General features: G+C 40.9%; 1 long non-coding RNA gene across 1 annotated transcript; it reads right to left on the reverse strand.

Moving 5' to 3' along the window:
• Positions 1 to 21,753: 21,753 nt before the first annotated feature.
• On the reverse strand, positions 21,754 to 27,756 carry LOC144690784 (uncharacterized). Its single transcript, XR_013578962.1, has 2 exons — positions 22,982 to 27,756; positions 21,754 to 22,947 (listed from the first exon to the last, which is right to left on the reverse strand). It is a non-coding gene; the product is annotated as an uncharacterized LOC144690784 (long non-coding RNA).
• Between the last annotated feature and the right edge of the window lie 3 nt (positions 27,757 to 27,759).

Consider the following 27,759-nt stretch of genomic DNA (forward strand, 5'->3'; position numbering starts at 1 on the left):
TCCTCGTTGGACTGCTCCTGGGCCCGGCCATGGTGGCCATTAACAGGTCCAGGCAATGGGTGGTCAAGGGGGTTGCTCAGCCTGACTCTCTTCTGTGGTTAAAAGCAAAATACTGCAGATGCTGGAAATCTGAAACAAAAACAAAAATTGCTGGAAAAACTCAGCAACTCTGACAGCATCTGTGGAGAGAAAGACAGAGTTAACGTTTCGAGTCCATATGACTCTTCTTCAGGACTGAAGAGTCATACAGACTCGAAACATTAACTCTGTCTTTCTCTCCACAGATGCTGTCAGACCTGCTGAGTTTTTCCAGCAATTCTTGTTTGTCTCTTGTGGTTACATCTGTGCCCGAATGTCTCTGGAGAGGGAGCACGTGACGTCCACCAGTACGCTTCAGGGCTTCCATGACTGGAGTGCATTATCAACCCGGGAATGACATTTTAAGTTAAGTTTCCTTTAAAGTTTGGGTTTGTTCTTGTTCTATTTGTTTTCATTACAGCGGGTCAATAGTATCCCTTTCAATGGGGCACTTAATTGGTAATGGGTTCACAAAAGAGATATAAAGTGCCTTTTGCAAACACAGGATGTCCCAAATTGCTTTACAGCCAATGAGGTACCTTTTAAGCATAGACACAGATTGCAATGTAGGAAATGTAGCAACCAATTTGCACACAGCAAGCTCCTACAAACAGCAATGTGATAATGGCCAGATTTTTTTTTAGTAATGTTGATTTAGGGATATATACTGGCCAGGATGCCGGGGATAACACCCCTACTCTTCTTAAAAATAGTGACATGGAATCTTATTTGTCTACCTGAGAGGGTAGATGGGGCCTTGGTTTAACATCTGAAAGATGGCATTTCTGACAGTGGAGTGTCAGCTTTTTTTTTTTTGGCACTCACGTCCTGGACTGGGTCTTGAATCCACAACCTTCTGGCTCAAAGGCGAGAGTGCTATTAGCCAAACAGTGTCCAATATATATATGTAAACTACTAGGATCCACTTCACATAGCAGGCAAATTGCATCAACATCAACTATAAAAATGAAGACTGTGTATAAACAAAAAGGCCGAATGCATGACTAAAATGGGGACTGAATTACAGTGTTCCCTGCTCCAAATGTCACATGTCACCCACCCTCTCAACATTAAACCCCCACCTCTTTCAATTTAGAACAGCTCTTTTACTCAACTTCCCATGTGCAATACCATGAAAGGTCAACTGGTATATATAGCAAAAGTTATGTTGAAAACACTTGGCTGGTTTACTTTGCTGCACTATAATTTAAGCTGGGACCCCACCCAATGGGAAAGTAATAATGTGTAGTCATTTTTCATCTGAATGAATTATCACTTGCCTTGGCACTAAAAATAAATATTCCAATCCCTGTGATCATGGGTTCGGGTCCTATGGGAGGGAAGCAAAAATTGGGAAAACAGAAACGGATTAAAGCAAGAGACAGCAGATGGTGTGCAGCAGCAAGGCTTGTGTGCATTACTGCAGTGTGTATGAGATTTGGTCCTCAATTTGGTTATGGGGAATTCAAAGTAAAGGGAAACTTCAGCCATTTATTTTAGATGCTTCCCCACCCCCGTCCTTTCACACATACATACAGTTTTTTCTCTTTCTGAATTACTTTTGATGGGCTCTTGTGACATTGGCAACTTAAACCCTGGAAATGAACATCCTTAAGTGTAATCAGCACAGAAAATGAGAGCTGTTGGCCTTTCTCAGCACGATGGCTTCACCAGTCGTCTCCACTCCCGTTACTACTTTAACTCCACACATGCCCACTTTCCAGTAAGGGTCATTTGGACCGCTAGGAGAGTCTGGTCCTTTGGCTGCTTTCCCCCGTCCCTAGCCCTGAGGCTGCCCTGGATACAGGATTGCCAACTTTATTTGCACACATTTGAGTTTAATCGCTGTCGCTATTGGTTGCCCAAAACATCCATTCTCACAGCTCACCCACTTCCCACACCAACTGGAAAGTGAACACGCTCTTCATAACTCGATTGAATGATTCGTGACCAAACAGCCTTTTATCCTAACTTCAATATTTTTATAAATAAGAAAAAGTGAAAAAATACAATATTATTTTAATTCCCAATGATTTTACTCCCTTGGATACTCAAAGTAGTGACCTGGAGATTAATTTTCAATCCTGGAGGTTGGCAAACCTACCTGGTTCAGTGTGGTGGAGGGGGTGGTCAAAAACAAAAGGAGTTAGTAAAATATTCTTTACACAGAGGGTGGTTAGAAATCGAAATTCTCTGCAAAAAACACATCATTAAAGAAGAGCCCCAAATTATTTCAAAATAGAATTCCATACTTGGAATGGGAAATACTGAAGGGCACAGTGGGCAGGAGAGTGGGATTAGATAACATGAAAAAAAACACTAGCATGAGTTGATTGAGGAAAATGGTCTGTTTCTGTACTTAATATTCAACAAGGGTGAAATTGCTCAGGGCTTCTTTCACTCATCTGCCATAACTTACATACTACATTTTGCCTGAGTTACAGGGCAGAACCAAAGAATTGGAGCAACAGTTTTGATCAGATTCAGTGGATCCTTTGGATCCTGTTGTTGCACATATGGGTCAGTTACAGTTTATCAATTAACCTCAAGTCAATGGACAAGCTGTTCTGACCTTGGTCCATTTGATTCAACAGAGCACAGATAGAATGAGCACCTATGCTCATGTTACCTTTGTTGATTTCTCTTCAGCTTTTAACACCATGCAACCATACAACTTATTGAAAAGCCTGGATGTCAATCCTATTCTGCTACATTGGATCAGTGATTTCCTTCACAACAGGACCTCAAAAAACAGTAATCTCAGGGTTACTCTCTGTGCCACGTGCTAGTGAACATAAAAATAGGAAGGTTGAGCACTTCAACTTGTAGCTGGAGAAATGGAGTAGGAGGGAGGGCTTTAGATTTCTGAGGCATTAGGACCAGTTCTGGGGCAGGTGGGACCTGTACAAGGGCGGGTTACACCTCAACAGGACTGGGACTAGTGTCCTCACGGGGAGGTTCGCTCGTGCTATTGGGGCGGGTTTAAACTAGATTGACAGGGGGATGGGAACCTGGGGGGAAATTCGAAGTGCAGAGGAGAAAAACTGGCAGTGGGAAGTAGTGATCAACTGATAATGAGGATATATCAGAGAGTTGCATCAAGGTAGATAGCATTAGAGTAAGCAATAATAAGTCACTAGATGGGGTCAGAGTAAGCAGGAAGTAAACTGCCTCAATCATGTATGTGAATGCACGGAGTGTGATGAATAAGATTGGTGAACTGCAGGCACAGGTTGACAAATGCTGTAACAGAGACCTGGCTAAAGAAGGGCAGGACTGGGTGTTAAATATTCCTGGGTACAAGGTGTTTAGGAGAGACAGGAAAGGAAGAAAAGGAGGGGGCGTGGCAATATTGGTTAAAGATGGCATTATAGTACTGGAGAGAGAGGATATTCCAGAGGGGACAAGGACAGAATCTCTCTGGCTTGAGGTAAGGAACGGGAAAGGTGCAATAACATTGATTGATGTAGTAGATAGACCACCAACTAGTGGAAGAGATGTGGAGAAACAAATTTGCAAAGAAATTACAGAGAAGAGCGAGTTATAGAGTAATCATAATGGGGGACTTCAATTATCCAAATATAGACTGGGACAGGAATAGTGCAAAGTGACAAGACGGGTAAGAGATCCTGGAACGTGTTCAGTATGTTTCCAGTCCAACGGGAGGACAAGCACTTTTGGACCTGGTTCTGGGGAATGAGTTGGCCCCAGTGGATCAAATATCAGTAGGAGAGCCTCTAGGGAACAGTGACCATTGTATCATAAGGTTTGGGTTAGTCATGGAAAAGGAAAAAGATCAAGAGCAGGGCTAATTAATTGGAGGAAAGCCAACTTCGATGGGATGAGAATGCATCTGAGTCGAGTCAGTTGGAATCAAACGTTGGCAGAAAAGTCAGTGGTTGAACAATGGGCCACCTTCAAAGAAAAAGTATTGTAGGCAATATCAAGGTATATTCCCTTGAAGGGGAACAGTAGGACAAATAAATCCAGAGTGCTCTGGATGACAGAGAAATAGAGGCAAAGATGAAAAGGAGGAAGTGCACATACGACAGATGTCAAGTAGAAAATACAACGGAGAATCAGGCTGAATATAAAAAGGACCAGAGGGGAAGTGAAGAAACTAATATGAAAAGCAAGGAAAGAGCATGAAAAGAGGCTGGCAGCAAACATAAAAAGGGAATCCCAAGGTCTTCTATAAGCATGTAAATAATAAAATGGTGGTAAAAGAAAGAGTAGGGCCAATTAGGGACAAAAAAAAAAGGGGGGACTTGCATGTGGAGGCTGGAGAAATAGCAGAGGTGTTGAACGAGTACTTTGCATCTGTCTTTACAAAGGAAGAACTTGCTACCCAGGCTGAGGTGAGAGAGGAGGTAGCTAGTACACTAGAAGAAGTTACAATCGAGGAGGTGGTGGTGTTGGAAAGACTATCATTACTTAAAATAGATAAGGTACCAGGTGCATCCAAGGGTACTGAGGGAAGTGAGAGTGGAAATTGCAGAGGCACTAATGATAAACTTCCAGTCTTCCTTAGACACAGGAGAGGTGCCAGTGGTGCCAAATGCTGGAGAACTGCGAATGTTACACCCTTGTTCAAAAAGGGGTGCAAGGATAAAGCTGTCAACTACAGGCCAGTCAATTTGACCACAGTGGTAGGAAACTATAGTACGGGATAAAATCAATAGTCACTTAGACAAGTGCAGGATAATTAAGGAAAGCCAGCATCAAGGGAAAATCATGTTCAACTAACTTACTGGAGTTTTTTTTAGGAGGTAACAGAGAAGGTTGATAAAGGAAACACTGTTGATGTGGAGGCATATGGATTTTCAAAAGGCATTTGATACAGTGCCACACAACAGACTTGTGAGCAAAATTCTAGCTCATGGAACAAAAGGGAAAGTAGGCATTTGGATAAGAAATTGGCTGAGTGACAGGAAGCAGAGAATAGTGATAAATGGTTGTTTTTCAGATTGGAGGAAGGTTTGTAGTGAAGTTCCTCAGGGGTCAGCATTGGGACCCTTGCTCTTCCTGATATATATTAATGACATAGACAGGCCGCGATTTCAAAATTTGCAGATAATACGAAGATTGGAAATGTTGTCAACTGCGATGCGGATAGTCTTGAACTTCAAAAGGACATAGATATGTTGGTGGATTGGGCGGACAAGTGGCAGATGAAGTTCAATGCAGAGAAGCGTGAGGAGATTCATTTTGGCAGGAAAGACATGAGACAGTATAAAATAAAGGGAGACCCTCTAAAGGAAGTGCAGGAACAGAGGGACCTCAGTGTATACGTACGTAGGTCATTGAAGGTGGCAGGCATGTTGAAAGAGCAGTTAATAAAGCATATTGTATCCCAGGCTTTATTAATAGGGGCCTTGAATACAAGAGTAAGCAGGTCATGTTGAACTTGTATTAGACAGAAGTTAGGCCTTATCTGGAGTACTGTGTTCAGTTCTGGGCGCCAAACTTGAAGGATGTGAAGACATTGGAGAGAGTGCAGAGGAGATTCATAAGAATAATTCCCAAGATGAAGAACAGTAGCTATAAGGATAGATTGGAGGGGTTGGGACTGTTTTCCTTAGAGAAAAGAAGGCTGAGAGGAGACGTGATAGAGGTATTCAAGATCCTGAGGGGTATGGACAGGGTAAACAGTGAGAAACTGTTCCCACTCAAGAAACATTAAGAACTAGAGGGCACAGGTTCAAAATAATCGACAAAAGGGGTAAATGTGATGTGAGGAAAATTTTCCTGAAAGGGTGGTGGAGGCAGGTTTGACCGAGGTATTCAGAAAGGAATTCGATTGCTACCTGAAAAGAGAGAATGTGCAAGGTTAAGGGGTAAGACAGGGGAGTGGGACTAGGTGGAATGCTCTTTCAGAGAGCCAGTGCAGACTCGATGGGCCAAATGGCCTCCTTCTGCACAGTAAAGGTACTGTGATATGGTGATAATGTCTACCCTGAACAGATCATTTCACGCTGTATATCATGCAAACTCATGAACTGGCCTTAGGCCATAACTTTTGGCCCTGAAAACTGCCCAGTTGACCTCAGATTACCCTGGAAGGGCAAGGTATCTCAAAAATTTGAGGAACAGGTGAAGCTAGCTGTTTCACGCTGCTGCTATGCAGTAGCAACACAAGTAGTATTCACCACTAACAGGATGCTGCCGTCAAACCAAAAAGACATTCTGCCTATCACACAAATGAGTAATGTGGTATATGAATTTCAGTGCCAGTGAGCTGCTCGGTTTGTAGACCATATAGCCCAAAGACGGGCGGATCATTTCAAACAGCATGTCCCAGCTGCTATTCGCAATGGGCAGGGTACAGACCGTACCCAACTAGCCTGTGCTAGCAAAACTATGTCCAACATTAGATGTGATTCCGCAATTGAGGATTATTTAGCAAATGTTGTCCAATGTGCTAAGAATTACACTGACAACCAATTTAAGATTGTCAGTCGGGTTCACAATATGGCGCAATTGTGTGTACTGGAAGCTACATATATTAATACACAGGGCCCTGTTCCTTACAGACAGAAAGAATATGTACATCCATTGCACCTGTTTCAGCTAAACAAAATAAGTGACATTCGCTGACTCATTCCTCAGGGCAATGCCTTGACCAGAGTCAAACTACCTGGTTTAAATTTCAAACAGTACTTGGCAGTTCACTGTCAGTCACCATCAGTGGTGCGTTCTCCACCACTGGAACACTCTCTTCACATACAGTATAAATTGTTTTCCCTTCTTATATTGGTATTCTTGTGATTGTCCTGATGAGTTCAACATCAAAAGCTTAGCCATGTCTCGTTTCAGCAATACTCAAGTTCTGTACAATCAAAAGAGCTTTTAGTTTGGCTGACAACTCAAATTAAATTGTAGGCTGAGGATTGCCTCTTCAGGAAAAGAAAATATGGGCATGTAATTATATGTTGCCCTAATACATCTCAAATATCACAAAGCGCTTTTCATAAAACAAATCACTTTGAACTTCAGTCACTGTTGTTATGCAGGTAAAGAAGTCATAACAAAAAAACTTTCATTTTATAATCAAGCTGCCAGAAAGTCACAATTAACCTAAGGGGCCTGGATTTAGTTTGTTGGAGTTTTAACCTGTTGACTTGTTCTCCAGGTTTTCTATAACCTTCCTCTACATGTACATCAGGAGAGATTTCAGTTTAATTATCCATCCTTGAACTGTCTGTACTCAGCCTCCTGTACTGTTCCAATGCAGTTCAATGGAAGCTCGAGCAACAGTGCCTCATCTTTCAATTGGGCATTTCACAATTCTGGCCTCAACATCAAGTTTAATAATTTTACATCTTAACCACTGCTCTCATTTTCATTTGGACATTCTACAACTATTTATTCCTCCTCGGGACCCATTTTTTGTTTCTATACTTGTCCCATTACCAACACCTTTTGCCTTACACCATCATCCCTTTGTCCTTTAATCACTCTGCTTTCTACACCATCACAGACCTTCCCTTTTATTCTTCACCACTCCCCTCCTTGCCTTCCTTTCTCTGGTTACATATTTAGTTAAAAACTCAAAGAAACATTAAATCAGTGTTTCCAGCATTTTTCTGTTTTGCAGGCTTCCAGCATTTTGCTCCTGAGATTTAACTTTTACTACTTGCTATTTTGGAGCATGTTGACTGCTGAAAATAAGCTTCATCGGGTTTAGTCATGGGTTTTAGCTAATTAAAAGTCAGTTTCAGTAAATGAGTTACATACAATCACACCTTAAAGTACAAACATATGAACGTACGAACAAGGAGCAGGGGTAGGCCATTCAGCCCCTCGAGCCTGCTCTGCCATTTAATAAGATCATGGCTGATCTGATAGTAATCTCAAATCTACATCCCGCTTACCCGATAACCTGTCACTCCCTTGTTTACCAAGGATCTATCCACCCCTGCCTTAAAAATATTCAAATACTCTGCTTCCACCCTCTTTTCACAAAGAGAGTTCCAAAGAGTCACGACCCTCTGAGTGAAAAAATTTCACCTCATCTCCATTTTAAATGGGCGACCCCTTATTTTTAAACAGTGACCTCTAGCTCTAGATTCTCCCACAAGAAGAAACATCCTCTCCACATCCACCCTGTCAAGGCCCCTCAAGAATCTTATATATTTCAATCAAGTCACCTCTTACTCTTTTAAATTCCAGCAGATACAAGCCTAGCCTGTCCCACCTTTCCTCATAAGACAACCCACCCATTCCAGATATTAGTCTGGTAAACCTCCTCTAAACACTCACTGCTCCAATGATTAACTGAGGAATTTGCTGTTAAAATTACTTAACATACTACAGCTAATATTTCAGTGTGCTGTTCATACTGTAGTACATCGCAAAGAATATTGGAGAGGAACACCTGGCGAGATATATAAACCACACAGCCAAGTATATTCCATTAATGGATACAGTACATTTATACAAATACTTTAACAAATAGTACATGCATTCCAACTATAATGTATGCATTAACACAGTTAGTATGCACATTACAAATGTATTAATTTGGTTTGCCTGCTGTTAGTTTTAAAGGTGACAGAAGCCAAAGAAGTGTTTTTAAATCACTTGGTTTCGGCATTTTTATCACAGGCTACAAATTAGTTTTTTGTAACAAACAGCAACAACAGCTGTATGTTTATAGATACATGGGCTAGCACTTCAATGGAAATAAAAATTGCAAAGGTTGTAAAATGGGCTTACAGCTCACTGTTACTCCAACGCACAAAGTTAAGATCCACATCACAGTCACTGTAACCACAATCCACTCACCAGACACATCAAAAACCTATCCAAAGACAAACTGATGGTGATCGGGTAATACAGTAGCTTTCCAACTGGCCTCTCATCTCCTTAGCTGGGTTTGATTCCATCCTAGACAGAAATAGTTTAGGGCACAAAAACAGAATTACCTGGAAGAACTCAGCAGGTCTGGCAGCATCGGCGGAGAAGAAAAGAGTCGACGTTTCGAGTCCTCATGACCCTTCAACAGAACTGAGTATAGTTAGGAGAGGGGTGAAATATAAGCTGGTTTAAGGTGGGGGGCGGCGGGGAGAGAAGTTGAGGGTGGGGTGGTTGTAGGGACAAGCAAGCAGTGATAGGAGCAGATAATCAAAAGATGTCACAGACAAAAGGATCAAAGAGGTGTTGAAGGTGGTGATATTATCTAAGAAAATGTGCTAATTAAGAATAGATGGCAGGACACTCAATGTACAGCTCTAGTGGGGGTGGGGTGGAAAGATGACAAGGTATTAGTTGTAGATTTAAAAATAATGGAAATAGGTGGGAAAAGAAAAATCTATATAAATTATTGAAAAAAACAAAAGGGAGGGGGAAGAAACGGGGTGGGGATGGGGGGAGTTGAAGATCTAAAGTTGTTGAATTCAATATTCAGCCCGGAAGGCTGTAAAATGCCTAGTCAGAAGATGAGGTGCTGTTCCTCCAGTTTGCGTTGGGCTTCACTGGAACAATGCAGCAAGCCAAGGACAGACATGTGGGCAAGAGAGCAGGGTGGAGTGTTAAAATGGCAAGCGACAGGGAGGTTTGGGTCTTTCTTGCGGACAGACCGCAGGTGTTCTGCAAAGCGGTCGCCCAGTTTGCATTTGGTCTCTCCAATGTAGAGGAGACCGCATTGGGAGCAACGAATGCAGTAGACTAAGTTAAGGGAAATGCAAGTGAAATGCTGCTTCACTTGAAAGGAGTGTTTGGGCCCTTGGACGGTGAGGAGAGAGGAAGTGAAGGGGCAGGTGTTGCATCTTCTGCATGGGCATGGGGAGGTGCCATAGTTGGGGGTTGAGGAGTAGGGGGTGATGGAGGAGTGGACCAGGGTGTCCTGGAGGGAACGATCCCTACGGAATGCCGCCGGGGGGCGGTGAAGGGAAGATGTGTTTGGTGGTGGCATCATGCTGGAGTAGGCGGAAATGGCGGAGGATGATCCTTTGAATGCGGAGGCTGGTGGGGTGATAAGTGAGGACAAGGGGGACCCTATCATGTTTCTGGGAGGGAGGAGAAGGCGTGAGGGCGGATGCGCGGGAGATGGGCCGGCCACGGTTGAGGGCCCCGTCAACCACCGTGGGTGGAAAACCTCGGTTAAGGAAGAAGGAGGACATGTCAGAGGAACTGTTTTTGAAGGTAGCGTCATCAGAACAGATGCGACGGAGGCAAAGGAACTGAGAGAATGGGATGGAGTCCTTACAGGAGGCGGGGTGTGAGGAGCTGTAGTCGAGGTAGCTGTGGAAGTCGGTAGGCTTGTAATGGATATTGGTGGACAGTCTATCATCAGAAGTTTAGGGCACTCTCAATCCACTTCTTCTATGGTGTAGGACTACAGTGCAGCACTTGATTCTAATTTGAGATTACATTGGCAACCTCACTCAAAGTGACCACATAGCCTGGTATGGGAGAAGGAAATTCTTACCCAGGTGAAGTAGGATCACTTCACTGAGCTTGGGTCTTGGTACATTGTTGACATGGGGTGCCTAAAGTAGAACAGTGCATGGTAGTTGAAGAAGATAATGAGGATAAAATAAGGAGCCCTTTTCCACCCCTCATCTCATCCCCTGTGAATCAGTGCTTCCACTTCAATAACAGAATTTATTACCAATAATGTTGGACCCACTCAGTTACTGAGTGATTCTGCTATTCACTACTCAGGAATTTCCTGGTCTCACTCATTACCATGTACTGGAGCGGAGGGAGAATGGTTGGGGTGATGTTGTGAAGGACACAGAAAAATCATTAAATGACTTGAGATTTGTTGGTTTACCAGTCTCCCAAACTGCCTGGCATTTTATGAATCAGTGAACGTTGGTCCAAAGTTGCTCCACCAAACACCAAAAGCTTTAGAGCTTCGACAGTTTAGCTACCAGTCATTTGGATTGTTTTCATAGAATTGAACAGCATAAAAGGAGGCCATTTAGCCCACTGTGTGGGAACTTTGGAAGGAAGACGGCGGGACAGAAATTGTTGGCCTGCTAGTGAACTCCTGCTATGACTTCATTGAGAATATGATGGATGGGCTTGAAAATAGTGCTGGACCGAGAAGTGCTAGGTCTGAGCTTTCACTGGGAGTTGCACAGGACCTTGCAAGGGCAGAGTCTCTGCCCATCCTTCAAACGGACGATAATCTGTAGATGGCTGGATCAGGAGTGAGGACTTCCCAATTTGAGACTGCCTGTGACTTTAGTCAATAAGGATATGGCACATCTTTGAAGGCCAGTGCACCCAGCCTCCTCAATGTCTCGCCTTGGGGTCCAGGGAGTGGCATGGTCATCAGAAGATTTAGGATAATTGAATTTTGGCTGTTTTCTGAGAGTTTCACTCATGGTGAGGGGGGAAGGGGAGACGCCAGAGGCTGCTATTCCACATATCACCCTAGCCTGGGTATCAAGGTTGAATTTTACATAGGGACAGGCAAGAGCACAAGAGTGCGTATGGCGGAGTGGGTGCCTACTGCTCATAGTTATAGGTGACCTCACATTGACCTTGGATATTGAAGCAGGGTTAGCAACAAAGGTAACTGACTGACAATTGTCCTGTTAATAGCTAGGAAGTTATGAACCTGTGAATGAAGCTAAGTATTACAACCTATTTAAATCCACTGAGTTTTCACTCTTGCCACAGTTTGATTTTTTAAAATATGTTTGATTCATAGTTTGTAGCTTGAGTCAAATAGTCTGTCAAATGGTGTTTACCATCAATCAAAAGACTGAAGAAGCAGTTTGCAGTCCATACCATACCATTGAGATCTTCTATGGAAAAAGGGGTTTAGTGTTTGCCTGGAGGCTGCTGTTCTAGAATATTTGTGATTAAAACCAAGTTTTGGTTCATAGAAAGTGCATGCTTGCCTTTGGAAGCTGACCAATGCTGCTAACTTGAATAATTTTTTTCTGGAAAGAGCCTAAAATTTGATTCATCCATACGCTTGTCCTTCTCCATCCCTGTAACCTCCTCTGCCCTATAACATACCAAAATCTCTGCACTTGTCCAATGCAAGTCTCTTGCACATCCCAGATTTCCTTCGCTCTACCATGGGGAGCCATGTCTTCAGCTGCCATGACCCCAAGCTCTGGAATTCCCTCCCTAAATCTCCTTGCCACACCACCAGGTGGTGGTGTTCCCATCTATCTGCTGCCCTTCTCCTTTGAGGTGGTCGTGGTCATGGGTTTGGAAGGTGCCATCTAAGGAGCCTTGGTGAATTCCTGCAGTGTGTACTACCTACAAAATGCACTGTAGGAATTCACCAAGGCTCCTTCGACAGTACCTTCAAAACCCACGACCACTACCACTTAGAAGGTCAAGGGCAGCAGATAGATGGGAACATCACCACCTGGAAGTTCCCCTCCAAGTAACTTACCATCCTGTCTTGGGAATATATCGCCATTCCTTCACCGTTGCTGGGTCAAAATCCTAGAACTCCCTCCCTAACAGCACTATGGGTGTACCTACACCACAGGGACTGCAGTGGTTCAAGAAGGCAGCTCACCACCACCTTCTCAAGGGCAACTAGAGATGGGCAATAAATGCTGGCCTAGCCAGTGAAGCCCACATCCTGCGAATGAATTAATAAAACCTCCTTTGAGTTCTGGAGTTCCCTCACTAAACTCTCCTCCTCCTTTAAGATGCTCCTTAAAACCCATCTCTTTGGCTAACCTTTTGGTCACCTGTCCTAATATCTCTAAGTGGCTCAGTCAAAATTTGTGGAGCACTTTGGGACAAATTATGACAAGAAAGATATTATACAACTGCAACTTTTTGTTCTGGATACAAGCCAATCAACCCTCTCAATGATCACAGAATTACTTTTCTGCAGACTGATACACTGTGCACAGGATTTTATGTAACATTCATTTTAGTTGCTGGAGTAATTAAACAGCTCTCTGCAACACCACAAGTGTAATGACTTATGAATCTGAGAATAACATCACTATTGATTATACAAAATAACAGATGCTGGTGGGAATTAAATGCTGCAATTCAATTACATTCATGAAGCATTCAAGTTTCATCGTGATCAGAATCCAGAACTGAATTAAAGCTTTAATTTCCTTCAAGCACCAATTCTTAATGCCACATTAATACTGCAGCTCCACTAAGATAAATATCCTGGGCACAACGTAGAATACAGTGAACTGTTAATACATCACTGTCGTATTTCTAATTACATGGAGCTTATATTAATTTGGTTTTAATTTTCAGATGTTGGGGAAGGAGAGTCTTAATCATTTCCTTTAATTTTACATTTTTAACCCAATGCATGTTAGTCAGGATAACGAGACCTTAATTAAATGTACTAATCAAGCTTGTTTTCACTGCCAGTTATTTTGTGGCATCTTGCATTGCGGGTCAGTAAGTTGAAAAGCAAGGAACTTGCATTCATATCTGGCCTCTTTTGGGCCATGATCTCAGGACATCCCAAGATGGTTTTCAGCCATTGTTGTAATGTAGGAAACACAGCAGTCAAATTTGTGCACAGAAAGGTCCCTAAAACAGCAATGTGACTAGATAATCTGTTTTAGAGATGTTGTTTGAATGATAAATGTTGGCCAAGGCACAGGGAAGAATGTCTCTGCCCTTCTTCAAAATAGTGTCAAGGGATCTTTTATGTCCATCTAGCAGTACAGAAAAAGTCATAGCTTATCAGGGGCAGACAGTGGCATATTGGTAATGTCACTGGACTAGTAATCCAGAGGCCCAGGCTGATACTCTGGGGATGTGGGTGGAATATAAATTCCATTAATAAAAATATGGATGAAACGATCGATGTTGGAAATCTGCCATCCTTACTTGGTCTGGCCAACATCTGACTCTACTGCAGTTGGCCTTTGAAACCATTAGGTTCAAGGGCAATTAGGGATTGGCAACAAATGCCCACATCCCATGAAAGAATGAAAACAAATCTCATCAAAAAGACAGCACATCCAACATTGCAGTCTTCCTTCATAATATATTATTATGTGCTCAAATCTCTGACAGGCTCAGAGCATGGCATACTGGCCATGCCTGGCACACATGATTTGACTACGAAGGGCATCCTACTTGGGCCAGAATCTTAAGGCATTTACATACATGCATTTCTGGCAGGAATAATTAGATAACATTCAGGAGCAGGGCTTCTGGCTTTGCTTTTTGACACTCAAGGACACAGAGGGGAGGCCCCTTTTGCTGCCTTGGCACAGACCAGAGATTGAATCTGGGACCTTCCAGGTCTGTATAACTCAAGTTATTCACTGAATAAACTTGGTTTTTTGATGCAGCGAGTAACAATGATTTGGAATACACTGACCAAAACTGATGGTGATGTAAACAGATTCAACAATGTCAGAAAGGCAACTGAAAAGGAAGCATTTGCAGTGGAAGGGCAGGGGAGCGGACCATTGGATAGCTCTTTCAAAGAATTGGCACAGTTGCCCCTCAATTTAGTAAATGGGCCAATAGGGGGACAGTAGTATAGTGATTATGCTGCTGGGTTAGTACAGCAGCTGAAGAATTTAAATTCAATTATCAAATAAAATCAAGTAAAAAGTGTGTGTCAGTCATGGTGACCATACAGCTACTAGATTATTGTAAAAACCCATCTGCTTCATTAATGTCCTTCAGAGAAGGAAATCTGCTGTCAGTTGCCAGCCTGGCCAATATCTGTCTCCAGTCCCACTAATGTGGTGACTCATAACAATCTCTGTAATGACCTGGTAAGCCAGTCTGCTAAAACAAAGTACAAGAATAAAACCACTGTATAGACCCTCTGGCATCAACTTAGGCATTGGATTCAGACATGACAAAGACGGAGACAGCTCTACAAAGTCCTTCTCACTAACGTGGGTGCTTGCGCCAGGATTAGGATAACTGCCCCAGAAACTAGTCAAGCAATAGCTTGATATAGTCACGTTCACGGAATCATACCTTCCAGTCAACATCCCAGGTTCCTCTATCACCGTCCCTGGGTATGTCCTGTCCCCGGCAGGGCAAACCCACCACAGATGGGTATACATGTAGCAGTGTAGAATTGAGAGGGAGTGGCTGGGGAGCCCTTAATATTGACACTGGACCCCATAGAGTTTCAAGACAACAGGTCAAACCTCAGAGCAAAGCAAAATACTGCGGGTGCTGGGAATCTGAAACAAAAATTGCTGGAAAAACTCAGTGGGTCTGACAGCATCTGTGGAGAGGAAGACAGAGTTAACGTTTCGAGTCCGTATGACTCTTCATCAGAACAATTTTGATGAAGAGTCATACGGACTCGAAATGTTAACTCTGTCTTCCTCTCCACAGATGCTGTCAGACCCACTGAGTTTTTCCAGCAATTTTTGTTTTTGTTTTAGGTCAAACCTCATCCCAATTACAACCTATGCCCCTCCCTCAGCTGACGAATCAATGCTGCTCAATTTTGAATATCACTCAGAAGAAAATCTAAGGCTAGCAAGTACACGGAATGTACTCTGAGTGGGAAAACTTCCATATCCAAGACTGGCTCAGTGGCATAACTATTGACCGAGTTGGCCAAGTCTTGAAGGACATAGCTACCAGACTGGACCTGTGGCAGTTGCTGAGAGCACCAACACAAGGGCAAAACCTACTTGGTCTTGTCCTCACCAATCCACCTATTGCAGGTGCATGTGTCTACAACAGTATTGATGGGAGTGACCACCCCAGCCCTTGTGCAGACGAAATTCTGTCTTCACACTAAGCCTAGCCTCCTAGTGTTGTCGATGCTAAATGGGATATCTTCTGAACAGATCTAGTTGTTCAAAACTGGGCATCCACAAGGCTTTGTGGACCATTAAAAGCAGAATTACATTTCATCACAATCTCTAATCTCATGGCCCGGTTTATCACTCACTTGACCATTACCATCAAGGCAAGGGGCCAATGCTTGATTAATGAGGGGTGTAGAAGAGCATGCCAGGAGCAGCATAAGGCTGAGGTGCCAATCTGGTGAAGCTATAACGTAGGACTACATACATGCTAAACAGCTGAAGCAGTGTTCTATAGACAGAGATAAGGGCATCCAATGGATCAGATCAAAGCTCTGCAATCCTGCCACATCCAGTCCTGAATATGGATGGGCATTTAAACAACAGGAAGAGTAGGCTCCATAGACATCCTCATCCTCAATAATGGTGGAGCCCAGTACGAGTACAAAAAGCAAGGCTGAAGTGTTTGTAACCATCTTCAGCCAGAAGTGTTGAGTGAATGATTCAACTCAGCATCCTCAAAGTTCCACCATCAGTGAAGCAAGCCCTCAACCAGTTAGATTCACTCCACATGATATCAAGAAATGGAGGAAGGCACTAGATACAGCAAAAGCTACAAGTCTTGACAACACCCGACTATACTGCTGAAGGTTTACACTCCAGAACTAGCTGTGATCTAGCCAAGCTATTCCAGTGCAACTGCAACACTAGCATCCACCTGACAAAGTGAAAAATTGCCCAGTTATGCCCTGTCCACAAAAAGCAAGGCAAATTCAATTGGGTGAATTATTACCCCAGCAGTCTACTCAATCAATAAAGTAATGGAAGGGGTTCACCAAAAGTAATGTCAAGTGGTATTTACTCACCAATAACCTGCTCACACTTCTGACTTATGCCTAGTAGGAAAGGCTTTGAGGAGTCAGGAGCAACGTTCCCTCTAAGGTATGTGGCCATGAAGCAATTGGGAATGCACCATGTGGTGCAATAACAAGTCAAGCATAACTAACAATTCTTGACAGACCTATCTCTTGGAGCACTATAAGGAAATGGGCAGATTCGCTTTAAGCAAAGAAAGATCCCTCACTGCACAAATTCCATGCCATGTCATTTGGACTAGAAGGGGCTGGAATTCATTGGGGTATGGATGGGAGTTGGGGGAAAAGCAGGTTTCTCTAGCTACAGATTGGTAAAATCCACCAAGAAATCGTGAGGACCCAGTTGTGCTATGGCTCCACTGTTTCAAGAGACAGCTATTCTTGCGAAGTGTCCTGATGATTTAGTGAGCACTCTGAAAAGAAGAACATGAACAAGTGACAGATGGCCCTTGTGGGGGGACGGTGGTGGGGAAAAACGATTGAAAATAGGATAAAAGGGGATAAAACAATGAATAAAACTGAAAATAAAAAAAATAAAAATAAGTGGATAAAAAATAAAAATGCATATTGAAAAAAGGGGGTAAAAAAGGGGTGAGGATAGAGGAGAGTTCATGGTCTGAAGTTCAGCAACTTGTCACTTGTTCATGTTCTTTTCAGAGTGCTTACCCTTGTCCTGCTATTATCACATTCTGCTTTTTTACCTTAATGCCACTATCAGCACCGTCTTTAGCCCTTACCACTATCATTAACACCCCCTTTGTCCTTTTGTTCATGACATCTTTTCCAATCTCTTTGCCCCCACCTATTGCTGGCCTTCTATCCAGCTTCACCCGCTCCACCTCCCTTAAACAGTATAAATTTCATCACATTTTTACTTCTCTTTAGCTCTGAAGAAGTCATGCGAACTCAAAACGTTAACTCTGTTTTTCTCTCTACAGATGCTGCTAGACCTAAATTTTTCCAGCATTTTCTGTTTTTATTTCAAGTTTCCAGCATCTGCAGTATTTTGCTTTTAGTATAGATGGAGCATGGCGGAAGGGCAAATGTTTAAAATTTTAACCAAAAATATTTGGTTACTATGGCTAAGTTTTATCTTTGCCCACATGGTCATTAAGGAACGATGATGAGTGAGCAACTTGAATGAGGTTGAACTGGCATCACTTCTTGGATTGGCAGTGGAGCATACAAGTTCATAATTGTTTTCAACAGGATGTCAGTCTCTAATGAAAGAAGTCGCACTGAAGCTCAGGCAGCACAGCACATAAAATATTGAAGTCATGATCTAGGCCCAGTCTTTTTCCAGCACAGTGAAAGGTAAGGGGGCAGATTTAGAGTAAAATGTCACCATTACATTCAGCCGTTCAGAACTGCAGCAGCTTTCCTATCTCACATTAAATAATGATGAGAATACAGAGAGATTCACTCACGAGGAATGCGGTTATAGCAACTCATTCAATGCTCATATTGAAGGCTTAGTGGGCTAAGTCTTATCAATCTCATGTCATCTATTTCAAGTACCAAGACCCAGGATGCCAATATCACTGGACAGAAACAACCAACAACTGCCAGCTTGACCATTTTTAAAAAAAAAACTTGTTCAAATAGAAAATTAGTACCAAGTAGAGGTGACCTAGATATGGCCCATAAGGCACTTTCAAAGCAAGTTTATGCTATGGTCCACTGGTTGCTTTCAAGTGCCCCAAGTTGTTCAGGCTAAAAGATTTTTCATATCTGAGACAGCTACATCCCTGAACTCTATATAAGCATCAAAGTTGGACTTGTATAATATTTTCAACTGACTGTTCAAGACTGGCTTTACAAGAGGGAGAAAAAAAACAATGGTTGAATTCTCAAACATGCTTTATTTGACCTACTAAACTATTAAGATTTTTCTTTCCTCAATCCCACTTATTTTTCAGTATCTGAGTTGTGTCCCTGGGGCTTTGGATTTACATTTGTGACTCATTATTGAATGTCAGAGTTCAGTGCAAGGCCTGTTAGTCAGCCCTAAGGGTCTACTGTGGGAGATGCAAAGTCATTAGTGAAATCATATGATGTGACTTGTGACTTGCCATGGAAGTGACCCATGTTGGGTTAAGTACCGTAATTTCTGAAACAGAAGTGATGCTTAAAATTTGATGTTTACTGGAAAAAAAAAGCTGCCTTATTTCTTCAAATGTTATAAAATTTAACCTATGCTTTATAATTTGGCTATTCCAATCTCCCTAGGTCATTATACTGAAATTGAACTGAAGGTCACCTGTACAATATAAGTTTTAAATGGGTTGATTTAATGATCCATGAAGAATTAATGGCAAATAAGATGGACAACTTCAATCATTGGGCAGGAACAACTAATGCTTTCAAAGCATGAGCCATTTGTAGCACCTAAAGTCTTGGCCTTACAACTCAAGTTAAAAACACAATGGTTCTTACTCCACTTCCCCAGTAACAATGTTAAACACCAATACCTTTTCATATCACAATGATCTGGTCATAACACAATTTCAGCCTGCCTAGCCACTAAATTGGGTTCTAAAAACTTTAGAAATGACAAAAACAGAAAATGCTGGAAAAACTCAGCAGATCTAATAGCATCTGTGGAGAAAAGAACAGAGTTAACATTTCGAATTCTTATGACTTTTCTTCAGAGTCTGGAAGAGTCAGCTCTGAAGTCATATGGACTCAAAACATTAACTCTGCTTTTTTCTTCTCTCCACAAATGCTGTTAGACCTGCTGAGCTTTTCCAGCATTTTGTGTTTTTGTTGCAGATTTCCAGCATCCGCAGTATTTTGCTTTTATCTTAGAAATGACAAGGCTGCTTTTGTGAAAAACTTGAGGGCCCTACACCTGGGTCAAATGCTTTGATCCCCAAATAATTTTTGCTCTCACCTCTACATTCTCAGTTCCCTTATGACTTACATTGAAGAGTTCTTGGTTTTCTCAGGTTGCTTCCACGTTTACTTGACTTCATATATCTATTTATATTATCCCATTTTAAGCTACTGATAAGCTTAGTGGATTAACCTAATGCTCTCCTGTACACACATTTTCATCTTTTAAACTTCTTTTTGGTTGAAGGACCTCTTTTCAAATCAATGTCACACCTTCATCTAACTTATAACACTAGAGAATCCTCATAAAAGTATTGCATGCAAACAATGTTTTAATAATACTTTTGATTAAACAGATATTTACTTACAGATATAGTGATCTTCATGCCACTCCCAGTGCTCCTCCGTGTCCACTCACTCCTTGGCGAGACAGTTGGCCTGGTTGATACCAAATCTGCCACACTTTGTAAAGTCAGCCATGCTCTAAGTGTTTCCACAATTTTGTACAACCCTGAAAAGTTTCTACGGGTTCTTTAGGGGTTCACAGACCCAAGTCTGAGAACCGTTGCTTTAAACGCACAAACTTTGGAACAGTGTCACCTGGTTCCTAGAGGGCAAGAGTCAATAGTGTAAAATATCTCAGAAACTGACAGAAATAGGCCATTCAGTCCAACTGGTCTATGCAGGCTAAAAGCAAAATACTGCAGATGCGGGAAATCTGAAATAAAAACAGAAAATGCTGGAAAAACTCAAGCAGGTCTGGCAACACCTGTGGAGAGAGAAACAGAGTTAACGTTTCCAGTCCCTATGATTCTTCTTCAGAGATGGTCTATGCAGGCATTCGTGCTTGACATAAGTCAATTCCCACCTAACCCCATTAACATATTCTGTCTCATGTGCTTATCTAGCTTCCCCTTAATAACTGGAGCAATAGGCAATATTCCCCTTGATTTATTGATATTGCTAGGGCAGATACCAACTCGAACTGATTCAAATATGTTTGGTGCTGATCCCTAGGTGCAAAAAGTGGGAAGCCTCTTACTCCCCATGAGTGACGTACTTCACCCTGACTAGCACAATCTGAACTGATCAAGCTCCATTTTAATAGTTCCTTGAATTTTGATGATTATCATCAGCTCAAAAATATTCCTAACATCCTGCACCTCAAATTCAACATCACCAGCACCAGATTCTCTATTCGTTTAGATAAAAACTTTTTAGGATAACACAATTTTTCTTATATTGCTGTGGCATTTCTCAAAGTTGTAGCAATCCTGTAATGGATATCTGATTTATGCTCTTGAGCACAAGAGTATAAAAGAAGAAAACAATTTCACAACAACAAAAAGTTTAGTTCGCAACTTATGAGAGTTAAACAATAAAGAGGGGGCCTGGATCAAAATATCAGAAAAGTGCAATGCTGTTCTTGTATCAAATGAGTCTTTGGAGAATGAACTAGGTTTGGCCTTATTTACTAGGCTCAGCTATGCTGTCACTAGAAGGCACTAAATGCATGATGCTTTTAGACAAGGGTGGGGGAAGGGGGAGAGCCTACACAGAAGAATTCCAATCAAGTCTTGGAAGTAACACCAGCCATTTCCATTGAGGAATGTGCATGCCCTGGAGAGTCCTAAACAGATGAAGAATTAATGGGGGGCGGGGGGGAGAGAAGAGAGAGAGAGAGAGAGAGAGAGAGAGGAGGCATGAGGGTCTGAGGCATGAGGGGGTCAGTAACCCGAGGAGTGGGCAGAAAACAAGGGTAAGAGTGAGACAACAGCAGCAGAAATTCAACATGTCTGACCACATAATCTGTTTGATTCATTCAGTACATGCTACAATTCCCACGCCAATTTATTTTTACTGTGTTCAAAATAGCACAATCACACAATGTCAACTTTTAGCATCAAAAGCGAGAGCCAACTTTTTAAACTGCAGTGGATGCATTTTTCAATTTTTTTTTTTATTATCAGGTTGTACAAGAGTTTACACGCTTTCTCAAAATATGTTAGAATACAAAATAGAGTACATAATGTTTTCCAGGTTACACGGTACTTGCAGAGAGACATATAAAGGATGTGGTTGCAGAGGGTGCAGGTTTGGTGAGTTGGGACTGAAACATATGGTGAAGCTCGTTTCTGGATAAAACTAATATTGCATTCCATGTGTCAAGTGTTTGGCAAAAAAACTATATCCCACTATTCAGCACCTCAAAAGTACAGAATTATACAAATAGAAGACATTAAATACAGGCAACTACATTCCACATAAAGTACACTTTAATATTTATAAAATCATATATACATAAAATGCAATAGAAAGCAATTTGAGCTAAAATACAATTTATACAGTTAACAAAGGCATCAAGTGTTTACATGCTTTGTCTTTATTTCTTTACTTGTATCTAATTCAAACCCTGTGAGTAAAGCTTGGTAGAGTTAGTATTACCGTGTCCATTAAGTATATGAGATGCTAAAAGTGTTTCACTGCGTTAATTCTGTAGAATGATTTTCCTCAAGGTACAGAAATGAAATTAAAGCTTATTCTCTAGGATGTCAGGCAGCAACAGCTGCCTATGAGCTCTGAATGCCCTTAGCATTTTCTCAATTTGCCCATTTACTAGCAACCACTGCATGATTCTGTAAATCAGTCTGGATTAGAAAAAATATACAAAATTAACACTAAATCTTGTTCCTTTTCTTGATATTTTTACTTTTTTTTTAATTTCAAAACTTCTTCCTCTATACAAAGTGGTTGGGGTAGGGTTATCTTCGATGCACCAATTGCTCAAGCTTGATATTCAGCTACAGAGACATGTTTGCCATTAGTTGTCATGGAAACAATCATTTTAAAGATAAAGGAAAGTGATTTTTAATTAACAAATACATAACCCATCTACTTTTATTTTTATAGACTTTGGCTGTATTGCAGACTCTGCAGGTGCCCATCATTAAAGAGAACAAGGTTTTACAAATGGAAGCTTTATCTTACAAATGAGAATATAAAAACTTCGTTTAAAATGGCAGAGGGATTAGGATTAATGTGACAAGTAGGCAAATATCTACAACAGTTACATTATACCTGTAATATATAATGAACCACCATTAATTTATCAGTGCAAGATTCCTTTGCATTTTTCAGCTTTCAAGGGGTAGCGAGAATGCTAAGTCTCACCTTGGCTCAATTGGTAGCATAGTCATCTCAGTTGGTTGATTCAAGTCGCACTGCATACAACCAAAATTGACAAGTGTAGTACTAACAGAATGCTGCATTGCCTGAGGTGTCATCTTTCAGAGACTTGACTACTTCTTCAGGTGAATGTAATAGATCCTACACCACCATTTGGAGAATAGTGGTGAGTTTTTTTTTACATGTCCTGCCAATATTTCTCTTTGAAAACAACCCCAATCAAAATTAAATCAACTGTTTACTCACCTCACTGCTGTTTGTGGCACCTGGCTTTGTGCAAAGTGACTGTCATGTTTGCACCTGGCTTTGTGCAAAGTGACTGTCATGTTTGCTAACCTGACAATAGTGACAATATTTGAAATAGTATTTAATTAGTTGGCACTTTAGGACATCCTGAGGAAATAAAAGGTGGCAAATAAATGGCAAAATAAGTTTTTCCTGATATGCAAGAACAGAATATTCCTTTAAATAAATGTTGTATGTAGGTGGACAGGGACTTGTGCAATTAAAAAGGCACTCAATATTGAGAGTCAAATACAATCCTGAAACCATGGAAAGAAATTACACACATTTCCAACTGCCTCCTTTATACAGAATCCTGTGCATGCCGCCTTGCCGATTGTTTTCAACCCCTTTTACACTACAGCACAGGACAGGATGTGTAACAAAGCAATTTATGTGCAGCTTATTAGTAAATATAAAAATTCCAAATAAAAATAAAGCTGCCATCTTTTTCATGATCTATGCACATTAGGATACCAAAATGTGCCATTAGCTGGCAGTCATGTATTCTAGTGCCAATAGTTGCTAACTTTTACCCAGAAATATAACTGTGTTAAAACTGGAGGAGCACTGGGCTGGATTTGGCTTGTACAAATTCAACAACTATTTTGCTCTCATTTTACAATTCTACATTTACAGGGTTAAAGCAGCATACAGTGTGATCCATTTAGTATTTCAATACAAACATCTATGGAATGTACCACATGATAAGCACTATCCTGATTCACCTCAAACTTGCAGGTGAATGACTGAAGATGAAATTTCTCCAAAACCTATTCTTCTCTTTCCTGCTGCAAGGCAACTCAGCAAGAACTTTAGACACTGCTCAACCCCAAGCTGATGCATTCCACAGATGATATACTGATTGTTCTGCACAGTTTCTTGACAATATCTAAGCAGACAGTAATTCAAAACCTCCAATTATACACTTATTGTAATAACATCCAGTCTGTTTAGTGGTAGCTCTCAGGGTCAGATGGCTATGGGTTCAAATCCCGCTCCAGAAATACAAACAAAAATATAAACTGCCACACCAGCGCAGTACTGAGGGAAAGTTGTACTGTCAGAGGTGCCTTTCTGATTAAATTGTTAACCCGAGGCCCTATCTGCCGTCTCAGGTGAATGCAAAAGATCCCACGGTACCATTCTGGCCAATATAAATCCCTCAACCAACGTCACTTTAAAAGGAGAGTGTACTGGCTTATTATCTCATTGCTATTTGTGGGACCTTGAGATATGTAAATTGGTGACCACATTTCATACGTTACAACAGTGGCAACACCTTCAAAGTACTTAGTGCTTCGGGATGACCAGAGGTGGTGAAAAGCACCCTCTAAATGCAAGTTTTCTTCTTTTATAACTGGATGTTCAGGCTGCATTATTTTTCCAAGTTCATCATATTAGCAACAACTGAGAAATTAAGAATCTACTCCATTTATCCAACACTCAGCTGCTGAGTGTTGGAGGTTGGAATTCTTGAAGCTCAAGCCTCATCCGTACAATTCAGTTCCAAGATCTATTTGCTGTTAAACAACCGTTCATCCACACCAACCATGCCTCTCAGCATATTAAAATCTAGAAATTAGAATCCCTTCTCAATATTTTCCTCCAGTGGAAGGAGATTACTTTAGCAACTCTTGAGTTTCACAACTTAAATCTCTATGTTCCAGAATCACATATCAATTTTCTCTGAACATTCTCCAATACAACAATATCCACTGAAAAGTGAGTTGCGTTATCAATGACATTACAAAATTAAAATTGGTTTATACGTAAAACCTTTAAGATACATGTCAGTCCTTGATTAGTGCTGTTAAGAGCAATCTCATTAACCAAATACTAATGAACAATTAAAAGGCAACTCGTTTCCCTCTGACAGATTTGTAAAAAAATTACTGGAGCTCCATTGCAATTCCTGTGAAACTGAACTTGGTGGTTAAAAATCTATCTCTGCATTAAAATGGTCATTTCTATAATGCGGATACAAATCCTGGTGACATTTGTATTTTCAATCCCAAAGTTTAGTTAACTGAATTAACGAGGCGATACAATTCATAACAAATATCAATCCAGAATAACTTCAAATAATTTGGATTGACCTAAAATTAGACCCAGGAGAGGCGACACAATGGGAGGTTAATTGAAAGAGCAGTATTGGATTATGCTGGACAAGAAGCTTTGCAATATGCCTGCAAATGATAAACAAATTGAATTTCAAGAGCAAAATTTATTTAAATTTCATGTAAATGCAGTAAATGAAACCTAGCAAAATGTTCTGGAATGAAATGAATGCACACTGAAGTAATAAGATTTCAACTAGGTTCAACTGTTTTTTCTAGCAAAACAATCTGTAATTGGAATCTGCTGCTTAGCAAGTTCTTAAGTACTATGGGAAAACAGCTTATACAACTTAAAAGGATCTTGCTGCATGCTCAGGAGCTATGGAATAGAATTTCATCAGATATTCCCCTGATTACCCACTTTAACTTCGGTGAAATGGTGTAAACTGTCTTTTATGCCAATTCTACAGGGTTTCCATTGATCTTAAGGCAGGAGATGAGAAGAAATCCCACAGAAATTCTACCCCAGGTCATTTGGCTCAACGCCAGCCATTAGCAACTGAAGCTAAGTGGACTTTTGCAGAGATAAGTGTTTTTTGGGCAGGGAAAGAGAAATAAAACAAGGTGGGCATAAAAGGAACAGGAATTTCAAACTATACAATGGGGAGAATAAACTATCTTAAAAACAGCCAATACTACAAACATTGCCACAAAACAGTCTGCATCAGCTAAATCAGGCACGGGCCAACAGTGAAGCGCTAGTATTGCATCAGCAAAGAAATGAGTTCACAACACACCAGAGAAGGCAACTGAAAAAGCTGGTACGTGACACAAAGTGTTAAGCAACAGGCCAGTACCAGAGACTGTATCAATCCATCTATCTTAACCATAACAAAAAATACCATCTCAAGGAGTGATTCTTGAAAACCCTAAACTTCCTTTTCATGTCATTTTAGTTTTATACAAATACCCTTAAAAACAAGAATAAGGCCAAGGGAGACCTACACAGTGGAATGACCACCAAATTAAGCCCCCATTATGAAGAAATTATTCTGCCAATAAGGCTGGTCGTCCCAAACAGTTTGTACTGTGCTGTGTAAAAATAGGAGGATTAAACAGATGGTGTAACTATTTACTGTTTTAAGCATCTGGGATTTGGTAGGAAGGAGGAGGAGGAAGAGAGAAAGAGAAGGGCAAAAAAAAATCCCTATTGATCCTAAAAGGATCATTTTCCAAGTATGTTTTACTCCGAGTATTTCAAAGGTGGTTAAGTGCACATTACACAAAATACAAATCATGCAAACCTTAAAGCTTATAAATATACACACACCTCATTCTATATAAATTAATTCTGGCTTGTTTTAAACTACATCACGTTCTTCTGGTTCTTAAAGATTGAAACAGTGCAGAGGGAAAACATTTGAACGAGTTCATTTCACAAGAACTTGTCTGAGGAGAGGATGCCACATGCAGGGTAATTCTTTGACTAAGGTCAGTAGACATGAAGATGATTTGAAAAATGGGAAACACTACCAGTTTAAAAAGCAAGTTTTCACCAGAAGACCTGCTCAAAAGATTTGACACTCTAATTCTGATTTGGTTTAGTTTTGCTTAGATTTCCCAGGGAATCTCAAGTCTAGAAAGAAATCATTAAGCAGGGGGTGGGGGGAGAAGAGGAGGAGAGAAATTATTTTCCATGTGAAGTTCATAGAAAATCAATTCAAAAAAGAAAAATGAAAAATATCTTCCCTCATTCATTTTAAATGGTTAGTGAAGGATAACGATAAAAAGCAGACACTATCAACGTGCAGCTGAAAAGGAATGCACTAACAAATTGCATGAGAATCACATTGCATGGGTTGGCAGGTTTGTAGTTTTCAGATGAATGTCACAACTGAAATTCACTGGAAGTTTCTCGAGTTCTGAAATTGGTGAAAATTGGTTTAAAAAAAAGCAACATTTCTTATGATGCACTGAGTACCTAGGCTAATGTGTCATTTTAACACCAGTGTTAAGCCACTCCTTTTAAACAGTTTAACATATTTACCTTTGTTGTGCATTAACCATTTAAAATAAAAATGCCTCTCACAGTACTGCCAAATTGCCTCCAATTGACTTCAATCTCAGGTGAAAACCAGCTGCTCAGGTTACAAAAAATTAACCAATTATTCAAACTCATCATTTCTACTTTCCTTGTAGCAGGGCAGTTTAAACCTATTTGTAATAACCAGCAACAAGAATGAGGCTAAGTGTTGCTGCCTCTCTATTGCTGAAAATGCTTCTTACAGGTTATACCATTTGTTAGACCAATTAGCACTGAATTTAATTGTGATGCTCCACGGTAATTTTGGAATTTACTGACCACACTTTAAGTGAAAATTTGAATTTTCAGAAGGAAGTGAAATAATATCTAACAAGTTCAAGATCTAACCAGACAAACTTAATAGTGCCAGTACAAATCTAAACAAAAAAGTGCTTAAAACTACAGGTAAGTCAAAGACATGAAACACTCAGTTCTTTCATCTCCAGTTTGAACCTGCTGCATTTATCCTGTTAGTGTGTTGCATAAGATATTCAATTAAACCAGATATTAAACCTGGAGGCTTAGAAGAAAGATATGTGCCATTTTGCGACAGTAAAAAAAGCCCAAAGTCCAGATTCCCCAGATACATGAAGGATTTCGAATCAGCTATGCGTACTAATTGTGGTGCTATGAAAAATGTAACTGAAGTCTAT

Source organism: Cetorhinus maximus, chromosome 15 (assembly GCF_964194155.1).
Source record: "Cetorhinus maximus chromosome 15, sCetMax3.hap1.1, whole genome shotgun sequence".
NCBI classification, from domain to species: domain Eukaryota; kingdom Metazoa; phylum Chordata; class Chondrichthyes; order Lamniformes; family Cetorhinidae; genus Cetorhinus; species Cetorhinus maximus.